The sequence below is a fragment of the Gossypium hirsutum genome, chromosome D02 (genome assembly GCF_007990345.1).
Source record: "Gossypium hirsutum isolate 1008001.06 chromosome D02, Gossypium_hirsutum_v2.1, whole genome shotgun sequence".
In the NCBI taxonomy this organism is placed as follows: Eukaryota; Viridiplantae; Streptophyta; class Magnoliopsida; order Malvales; family Malvaceae; genus Gossypium; species Gossypium hirsutum.
The window spans coordinates 46,168,795-46,178,521 of record NC_053438.1 but is presented as its reverse complement, the minus strand read 5'-3'; the positions used below and the strand labels follow the sequence as shown (position 1 = coordinate 46,178,521).

The 9,727-nt window shown below is 38.6% G+C and overlaps 1 pseudogene; it reads right to left on the bottom strand.

The window, feature by feature from the left end:
* Positions 1-230: 230 nt before the first annotated feature.
* On the bottom strand, positions 231-9,378 carry LOC107907958 (probable WRKY transcription factor 57; annotated as a pseudogene).
* Between the last annotated feature and the right edge of the window lie 349 nt (positions 9,379-9,727).

The window sequence follows — 9,727 nt, the reverse complement described above, 5'->3', positions numbered from 1 at the left end:
CAATTTACGTCTTTTTTCTTTTCGATTCCCTTCCTGCACTCCACTTCACTTCACACTCACGTATGTATGTATATCTATGAATCCATGAACACCCCGCTAAAGGGAAAACAGTGACCCCCCCCCCCAAAAAAAAAGAAGAAAAAAGGTCAGTATAGAATATATCCAGGATCCAGTTCTTTTCACATTATAGTTAAAATTTATATATGCTGTCATGTCCTAAAGTTTTAAACCTAATCAACATATTCACATGCGTATAATATATTAGAATTTGAAGCAATACCAGATAAAAATATCTGCACATGAGAGAGAATAATGAACTCACTCATGGAAGCAATCCCAGATTTAGTGTGATTTCGGGTAAAGGCCTCGCCCACTTCCATCTTGTCAGCTATAATACCAATCACTGACTTTACCCCTACGTCAAATTTCAGAAGAAGATGAACATAAAATGGAGAAAGAAAAAGATATAGAGCAAATTCTATAATCTAAGTAGGCATCTTACTATATTGTTGGATTCTCCTCTTAACCCTTTAATCTCATATACAGCTTTACTAATAACCCTTTAATCTTAAATGGGTTACAAATACGATACAACTTGACTAAGACCATATCTAAAAGCTACCAAAGAAAAAAAAATGGAACATATCTGACACGTCAATCCAGAAGATTCTAGCAGTTATTAGAAGTCTTTTCGCTAGTACAAAAGTTGCATTCTATCAACCCCATGTCTAAAAAGGCCCTTTAACAAACTCTGATAAGCATATAATAGAGCCGGCAATATTTACAATAACCCAATGGCAATGTAATTTTATTTCGGAATTTGATATTACAATTAACTTATCTTAATGTAAAGAAAATATTAGTCAATAAGAAACTATATATGCACCTGATGTTATTCATGATGTATTGCCGAAGGGAAACCAAGAAATCATAAGGAAGACTGACCTAATATATCACTCCATCAGTATATCCATCAACATCGTGGGTCGCACTCAATCTTATATATTAAGACTGCTCAACAGAAGTGTTCTATATCTCATGCAAGTGGGTTTAAATAGCAATCACAATGGTCCACTAGTCAGTGACTAATTAAGAAGCGACAGTGCTGTACGAAGCACTCATGGTGCGAGATCGGATTAGTACCTTTCAATAACTAGCTCAGTCAACATACAAAAAGCAGACGGTACCAAAAAGGAAGCACACAAACATAGAATAAGTGAACCAAAATAGAAGAAATTCAGGCAAAGTGCGTCAAGGAGTCAAAGTATGTAACACATACCACAATGATCTCTTCCTCCTCTGTTACGGATTCCTGGAGGAACAATATCCCCAAGTAGCCCTTCATTTGTGGTTTGTGGCAGTGTACGAGATTCTACTATTTCTATCGGTACTTGCTGTGAACGTATTATGCTTGCAGGAATTTCCCCGTGTGGGTAATAAAATTGTGAGACTGAAGGAGTGAATCGGCCAGCAAAGGCAGCTTCACGGCTGATGAGTCCACCACGGGGGAATCCGACACTGTGATTGTTGAAAAGACAAATTAAAAGGGGTGTTGAAAAGTCAAAAAAATGGAAGGTGCAAGTGGCACCGAAAGAAAAAAATGGTAGGCAAGTTGTTTAAAGTTGAATGAGATAATTGCAATTTTGGTCCCTAATTTTTTAGGCCATTTGCAAGTTAGTCCCTGAACCTCAACTATAAATAGGCCTAACCATTTCTCATTTACACCATCCCAACCAATCTTTCTCTCTTAGTTTTCTCTCTTCTCCCATTTGAGAATTCTTAAGGAATTCTATTTGTTTGTAATATTTTGGAGATAGTAAAGTTATCATCTGGTGTTAGTGCCCGAGGACGTAGGTATAATTTACCGAACCTCGTTAAAACTCTTGTGTTCTTTCTTGTCCTATTTTTCTTTCAATATTTGAGGGTATAATAGTAGTATTTAATTGTGCTATTAAATTACTATAGAAGGGATATTCTGACTAAGGAAAGACTTGGTATTTAAGAGATCCATGTGATCCACCTCTCTTCCCTGGGAATTGAACTTTGTGTGATTTTTTAGTACAATAATTTACACGCTTCCGACCCTATTGGAACAACAAGTGGTATCAAGAGCCGAAGGTTAATCGTAGTATGCTCTGTGGTTGCAGTTTAAACTGATCTTCCACATCAGAAAAGATTTCCTTAGGTATATTGAAAGATTATGGAGAAAACGGTCGGTGTAGGAGCTTCAACATCGTCTATGTGGACAAGCCCGACAATTGCAAATGCAAGATTGGCCGTGGAGATCTTTGATGGCACGGGCCATTTTGGTATGTGGCAAAGTGAGGTTCTAGATGCCCTTTTTCAGCAGGGTCTAGACATTGCCATTGATGAAGAGAAACCAGATGATGTACAGGAGAAAGATTGGAAGGCGATCAATCGGTTGGCATGTGGCACAATTCGATCATGCCTTTCTCGAGAGTAGAGGTATGCTTTTTCAAAGGAGACTTCTGCAAATAAGTTGTGGGTGGCACTTGAAGAAAATTTTTTGAAGAAAAACAGTCAAAATAAGCTCCACTTGAAGAAAAGACTGTTTCGCTTCACATACGTCCCAAGTACCACAATGAATGATCACATCACCAAATTTAATCAGTTAGTCACTGATTTGCTGAATATGGATGAGACATTCAAAGATGAAGATTTGGCTTTGATGCTGTTGGGGTCACTTCCTGAGGAGTTTGAGTTCCTAGAAACTACTCTACTTCATGGCAGGAGTGATATATCTCTGAGCGAAGTCTGTGCGGCCTTATACAGTTATGAACAGAGAAAGAAGGACAAACAGAAAAACTCAATCAGAGATACAGAAGCTTTAGTAGTCCGAGGTCGTTCATACACTCGGAAGAAAACTCAAAAGGGGAGATCAAAGTCAAAGTCTAGACTCGGGAAAGATGAATGTGCTTTTTGTCATGAGAAAGGCCACTGGAAGAAAAATTGTCCAAAGCTGAAGAATAAGGGAAAAGCTGTTGTAGATGCTTGTGTTGCTAAGCATGATATTAGTGACTCTGAACTATCACTGGTTGCATCATCATCGTCGTTCCATTCAGATGAGTGGATATTGGATTCGGGTTGTACCTATCATATGTCCCCTAACCGGGAGTGGTTCTCTGATTTAGTAGAACTAAATGGAGGAGTTGTTTATATGGGCAATGACAATGCCTGTAAAACTGTTGGGATAGGTTCAATCCAATTAAAGAATCAACATGGATCAACCAGAGTTCTGACTGATGTTCGGTACGTGCCCAGTTTGAAGAAAAATCTCATCTCATTGGGAGCATTGGAATCCAATGGTTCAGTTGTTACTATGAGAGATGGGATTTTGAAAGTGACATCTGGCGCACTTGTGATATTGAAGGGCATCAGGAAAAATAACTTGTATTACTACCAAGGTAGTACAGTTATTGGAGCAGTCGCTACAGCTTCCGGTAACAAAGAATTGGACTCAATGCAGTTGTGGCATATGAAGTTGGGACATGCCAGCGAAAAATCCTTGCAAATTCTGGCAAAGCAAGGATTGTTGAAAGGTGCAAAGGCTTACAAATTAAAATTTTGCGAGCATTGTGTTCTGGGAAAGCAAAAGAGAGTGAAATTCGGTACTGCTATCCATAATACAAAAGGTATTTTGGAATATGTTCACTCAGATGTGTGGGGGCCTTCTAAGACACCTTTATTAGGAGGAAAACACTACTTTGTTACTTTTGTTGATGACTTTTCCAGAAGAGTTTGGGTGTATACCATGAGAACTAAGGATGAAGTGCTTAGAGTTTTTCTTAAATGGAAAACTATGATCGAAAACCAGACTGGCAAGAAAATCAAGAGGCTTAGGACGGACAATGGAGGGGAATATAAAAGTGATCCGTTCTTCGATGTGTGCCAAGAGTATGGTATTGTTCGACACTTCACAGTTAGGGATACACTACAGCAGAATGGATTGGCAGAGCATATGAATCGAACATTGCTGGAGAAAGTTCGATGTATGTTGTCCAATGCTGGGTTGGGCAAGCAATTTTGGGCTGAGGCTGTGACATACGCTAGCCATCTTGTTAATCGTTTGCCATCATCTACATTAGAAAGAAAAACTCCTATAGAGGTATGGTCTGGAAAACCAGCTACAGATTATGATTCCTTACATGTGTTTGGATCTACTGCATATTACCATGTGAAGGAGTCAAAGTTAGATCCGAGGGCAAAGAAAGCTCTGTTTATGGGAATCACTTCTGGAGTGAAGGGATTTCGACTTTGGTGCTTAAGCACAAAGAAAATGATCTGTAGCAGAGATGTTACCTTTGATGAATCTGCCATATTGAAAAAGGTAGCAGATAAAGATATTCAGACGAGCAATACTCCACAGCAGGTGGAGTGTACTCCAAAACAGGTGGAGTTTGAGCAGATGGGGATTTGCCCAGTTAATAAGTCTAATTCTCCAGCCACAATGGAGGAATTAGAGGTTGAAGAGGTTAAAGAGGTTCTGACCCAAGAACCACTAAGTACACCAGAACCAGTTGCAGTTGCAAGGCCACGAAGAGAAATTCGAAAACCTGCTCGATTTACTGATATGGTGGCCTACGCCCTTCCCGTTGTTGATGATATTCCTATCACTTATCAAGAAGCAATGCAAAGCTTAGAAAGTGATAAATGGAAAAGCGCCATGGATGAAGAAATGCAGTCTCTCCTGAAGAACAATACTTGGGAGTTGGCGCAATTACCGAAAGGTAAAAGGGCAATCGGATGCAAGTGGGTATTCACAAAGAAAGATGGATCTCCTAGCAAGAAGGATATTCGCTACAAGGCAAGATTGGTAGCTAAAGGCTACGCTTAGAAGGAGGGAATTGACTACAATGATGTATTTTCCCCTGTTGTGAAGCATTCTTCCATTAGAATTTTGTTGGCCTTGGTAGCACAGTTGAATTTGGAACTAGCTCAACTTGATGTTAAGACGGCTTTCTTGCATGGTGAGTTAGAAGAGGAGATCTATATGACTCATCCCGAAGGATACACAGATGCTGGTGGTAGAAATTGGGTTTGTAAGTTGAACAAATCGCTATATGGATTGAAGCAATCCCCGAGGCAGTGGTACAAGCGATTTGATAGCTTTATGAGAAGGCAGAAGTACACAAGAAGCAAATATGACAATTGTGTGTATTTGCAGAAGCTGCATGACGGATCTTTCATTTATCTACTCTTGTATGTTGATGATATGTTAATCGCTTCGAAGAGCCAAAAAGAGATAGATAAGCTGAAGGCTCAGTTGAATCAAGAGTTCGAGATGAAAGATCTAGGTGAGGCCAAGAAGATTCTCGGCATGGAGATAAGTAGAGATAGACAGAGAGGCAAGCTTTGTTTGAATCAGAAGCAATATCTGAAAAAGGTATTACAATGTTTTGGTGTAAATGAAAACACAAAACATGTAAGTACCCCACTTGCTTCTCATTTGAAACTTAGTGCTCAATTATCTCCGAAAACTGAAGAAGAAAGAGAATATATGGCAAAAGTCCCATATGCTAATGCAGTTGAGAGTTTGATGTATGCGATGGTGTGTACGAGGCCTGACATTTCACAAGCTGTTGGAGTTGTGAGCAGGTATATGCATGATCCTGGAAAAGGACATTGGTAAGCTGTGAAATGGATTCTACGGTATCTTCGAAAAACCGTAGATGTTGGTTTAATTTTTGAACAGGATGAAGCACTTGGTCAGTTTGTAGTTGGATATGTTGATTCCGACTTTGCTGGTGATTTAGATAAACGTCGTTCAACTACGGGGTATCTGTTTTCTCTTGCGAAAGCCCCAGTGAGTTGGAAGTCTACCTTACAGTCTACAGTAGCTGTGTCTACTACAGAGGCAGAATATATGGCAGTTACAGAAGCTGTTAAGGAGGCTATTTGGCTTAATGGATTGTTGAAAGACTTAGGAGTTGTTCAAAGTCACATAAGTTTATATTGTGACAGTCAGAGCGCTATTCATTTAGCGAAAAATCAAGTCTATCATTCAAGAACCAAGCATATCGACGTAAGATATCACTTTGTGCGAGAAGTCTTTGAAAAAGGAAAAATTCTACTTTAGAAGATTCCGACAGCAGATAATCCCGCAGATATGATGACCAAGGTGGTAACAACAATCAAGTTTAATCATTGTTTGAACTTGATTAACATCCTGAGAATTTGAGCACCTTTAGGTGTATGACGCTCGAGAGCGCATTTGGAGGCACTACAAAAGATAGCTTTATCGAATTTGGGGAGTTGAAGGAAGTATGTGAAGATGTGATTATCCTAATCAAATCTTCAAGGTGGAGATTGTTGAAAAGACAAATTAAAAGGGGTGTTGAAAAGTCAAAAAAATGGGAGGTGCAAGTGGCACCGAAAGAAAAAAATGGTAGGCAAGTTGTTTAAAGTTGAATGAGATAATTGCAATTTTGGTCCCTAATTTTTTAGGCCATTTGCAAGTTAGTCCCTGAACCTCAACTATAAATAGGCCTAACCATTTCTCATTTACACCATCCCAACCAATCTTTCTCTCTTAGTTTTCTCTCTTCTCCCATTTGAGAATTCTTAAGGAATTCTATTTGTTTGTAATATTTTGGAGATAGTAAAGTTATCATCTGGTGTTAGTGCCCGAGGACGTAGGTATAATTTACCGAACCTCGTTAAAACTCTTGTGTTCTTTCTTGTCCTATTTTTCTTTCAATATTTGAGGGTATAATAGTAGTATTTAATTGTGCTATTAAATTACTATAGAAGGGATATTCTGACTAAGGAAAGACTTGGTATTTAAGAGATCCATGTGATCCACCTCTCTTCCCTGGGAATTGAACTTTGTGTGATTTTTTAGTACAATAATTTACACGCTTCCGACCCTATTGGAACAACAGTGATGACAGTGCTGACCTTCGTATGTGGTAATGACAATGGTGGGATCTTCAGAGGAGCGTTCTACCCTCTTCTTAACTGTACATTTGCTGTTTGTGCAATGGTACTAGCTCCTACAAATCAGATTTTGCGCACAACATTCTAAAAATTTGCGTTTCCATTAATGATTTTATGCATGAATTAATCATATTTCATCACCCTCTAACATAAGGAGTCCTCTTGGGGCACTTGCTCCTTTTACATGAAAATTTTCAATTCATGACTTCTTTGTTTTCTTTAACCCTGAAACAAAATATCAATTACATATTCATGAATTGAAGGAATCTCCTTTTGTATATAACGATAGTGGTTCAATGATAAATATTTAACTTTGTTAAAGAAGTACTATCAGTAACTCTAGTTTATATTAATCATTTCTTTATTTCGGGAATCATTTATGAATGAATTGATGGAATCTTCCCCTATAAAAAAGATGATAGAAGGAAATTCATAAATAATCTCCTGGAAAGGAAGTTGATTATAATATTGACAACTGAATGCTGTTTATGATATTTCACTTTAAAAGTTAAAATTATTTTACTGAAAACAGGCGATTCCAATTCAAAAAGTGGGAAACATGTCAGTTTTTCTCTGATTTACCTAGGAAATGGACTATTTTTAACAGCTTTTTGTCCATATTTCCGCCACCGGTAGCCATCTTCAAGATGTTCAACTTCACTCTTGGTCATAAATGCAAAACGTGGCTGTCGAATTCGCTTTTGCCCCTTCTTCCTGGCCTTACTCCTACACAAAAATATTCCACCCACAATTTATCAAATTGAAAAACGAAAAGATAACATATTCCTAAGATTTGTTTCTTTGAGAAAAATGAAAAAAGAGAGCAGGGAAGCTATTAATTAATAAACATGCAACTAGTGAAGTAGATACATGAATGCAGCCATTAATGATGGGAATAAAAATCAATCAAAGTAATAAAAACAACTTTCTTTAAACAAGAAATGCGTTAATATGGAAGAAACTAATCCATGGTTTCATGAGATGAATGTCTCTGACCAATGTCCATTTTGTAGGACTGCATTTCCAAATTCCTAAAACAATGGGGAAAAACCCATCACATATATGGCACTAAAATCCCATATAAAGTGAGAATGCATAGCTTTAAGTGAGGGGATGAATTCAGAACAAAAGGCGGACTTCATAGGGGAAAAATAAATGGGAAAGAAGTGCTAATTGGGAGTATCTAAAGGGTTCATATGTCACCAAAAGAGGGCTTTTCGGAGCTATATTCTCGCTTATTGCCTTTGTGTTAACGTGAAAATAAAGAGCCGAAAGAATTTTTTTTATTTTTTAAAAAAAAAGGGGATTTTTGAAAGCACGCCGTTCCGGCTGCAATAGCGGTGGTGTTCAAGGAGGCCACTTTGCTTATTATAGCCAAAAAGTCCCTTTTATTTTTCGCCCTTTATTCCCTTAATTGCACCTATTATGTCGCTAAATTTACGAAACAACCCTAAACCTCCCCCAACTTGCATGAAACAAAGGTTGCTTCTGTTTGACAGTTTCCGAGTGTACGGACTCCCAAGATTGCACCCGTCTCTTTTCTCTCATGACTTTTTGATACGGTGGCTTTTATTACATCTCTTATGTTGCCCAAAGAAATTGTGCTTAATTATGATTCAGTCCCCCACAATAGCATAAAAAAGAAAAGGATAAAAAAGAAACATTTCCTTCCAATTTTCATGTCATTTTTTTCCTATTTTCGTCGGTGGGATGGATGTTTGTTCACTACTACTCACGGTATCTCAGGCGGTTTCCCGCCGGATCCCGTATGTTTCTCCGACGGATCCTCTCCGGAGCTCGAAGACACCGATGGAATCAATGTCGACACGTCAGCCGACCCGCCAGCAGGACTCGACGCTGTCCCTGAACCTGAACCCGAACCACAAGCAGCAGCAGCAGCAGCAACACAGCTATGCGAACCGCTAAAGCTTCCCGCCAAATAAGGCTTGGTGTCGGCCCGGTCGAGTTCATCGAACCGGTCAATCTGTTCAGCATGATCAGGTTGCAGATTCCAGTCGAACTCACTCAGTATATTGCTCTCCCTATCGAAGAAGTAGTTGACGCTGTCGGAGACTGAGTCAGGTCCTCCAGCGAGTGCCCAGCTCGAATCGGATGTAAATTCACTCGCTGGATCCACACCCTCTTTATCTTCCATCCTCTTAAACGAAAGGAAAAACTAATTAAAAAATTAAAGCAGACAAAACAGAATCTAAAACAGAACGCGGAGAGGGAAGAATTAAAAAGGAAAAGAAAAAAGGAATGGAAGGAGAGAGAGAGAGAGCCAGCTAGGGTTTTGGGTTGGAATGTATAAGTTTTAGTGTTGGGAAGGGACGCCTAGCTTTTCGAAGTTTATTTTTAAAAGAGAGTTAAAAAGAGGAGGTGCAAAGAACGAGCGAGTAAGAGAGAGAGTAGGGCAATAGTCGGATACAGAGAAAAGATAATAACGGCGTCAACTGAAAATAGTTAAGGATGGCAAGTGGGACCCACGCGCATGGACTGAAAATAGTGATAGGCACAGAAAATTTCCGACATAACTCTAACGCGAGCAAAGCACCGTGTCCTCCAAACAACCATTTAGTTTACATGGATGATGTTATTAATGTCGGAGAAATTAAATGCAATGGTAATATTAAATTATTAATTATTGTAAGGATAAAATTAGTTATTATAGTATTTATAGTAAAACATGAAGATTAAGAATATTAAAATTAGTATGGAAGAGAAGTTACTTGAGAATATTCGTTTCTTTGGAGAGGTTTTTAAGGTCTGG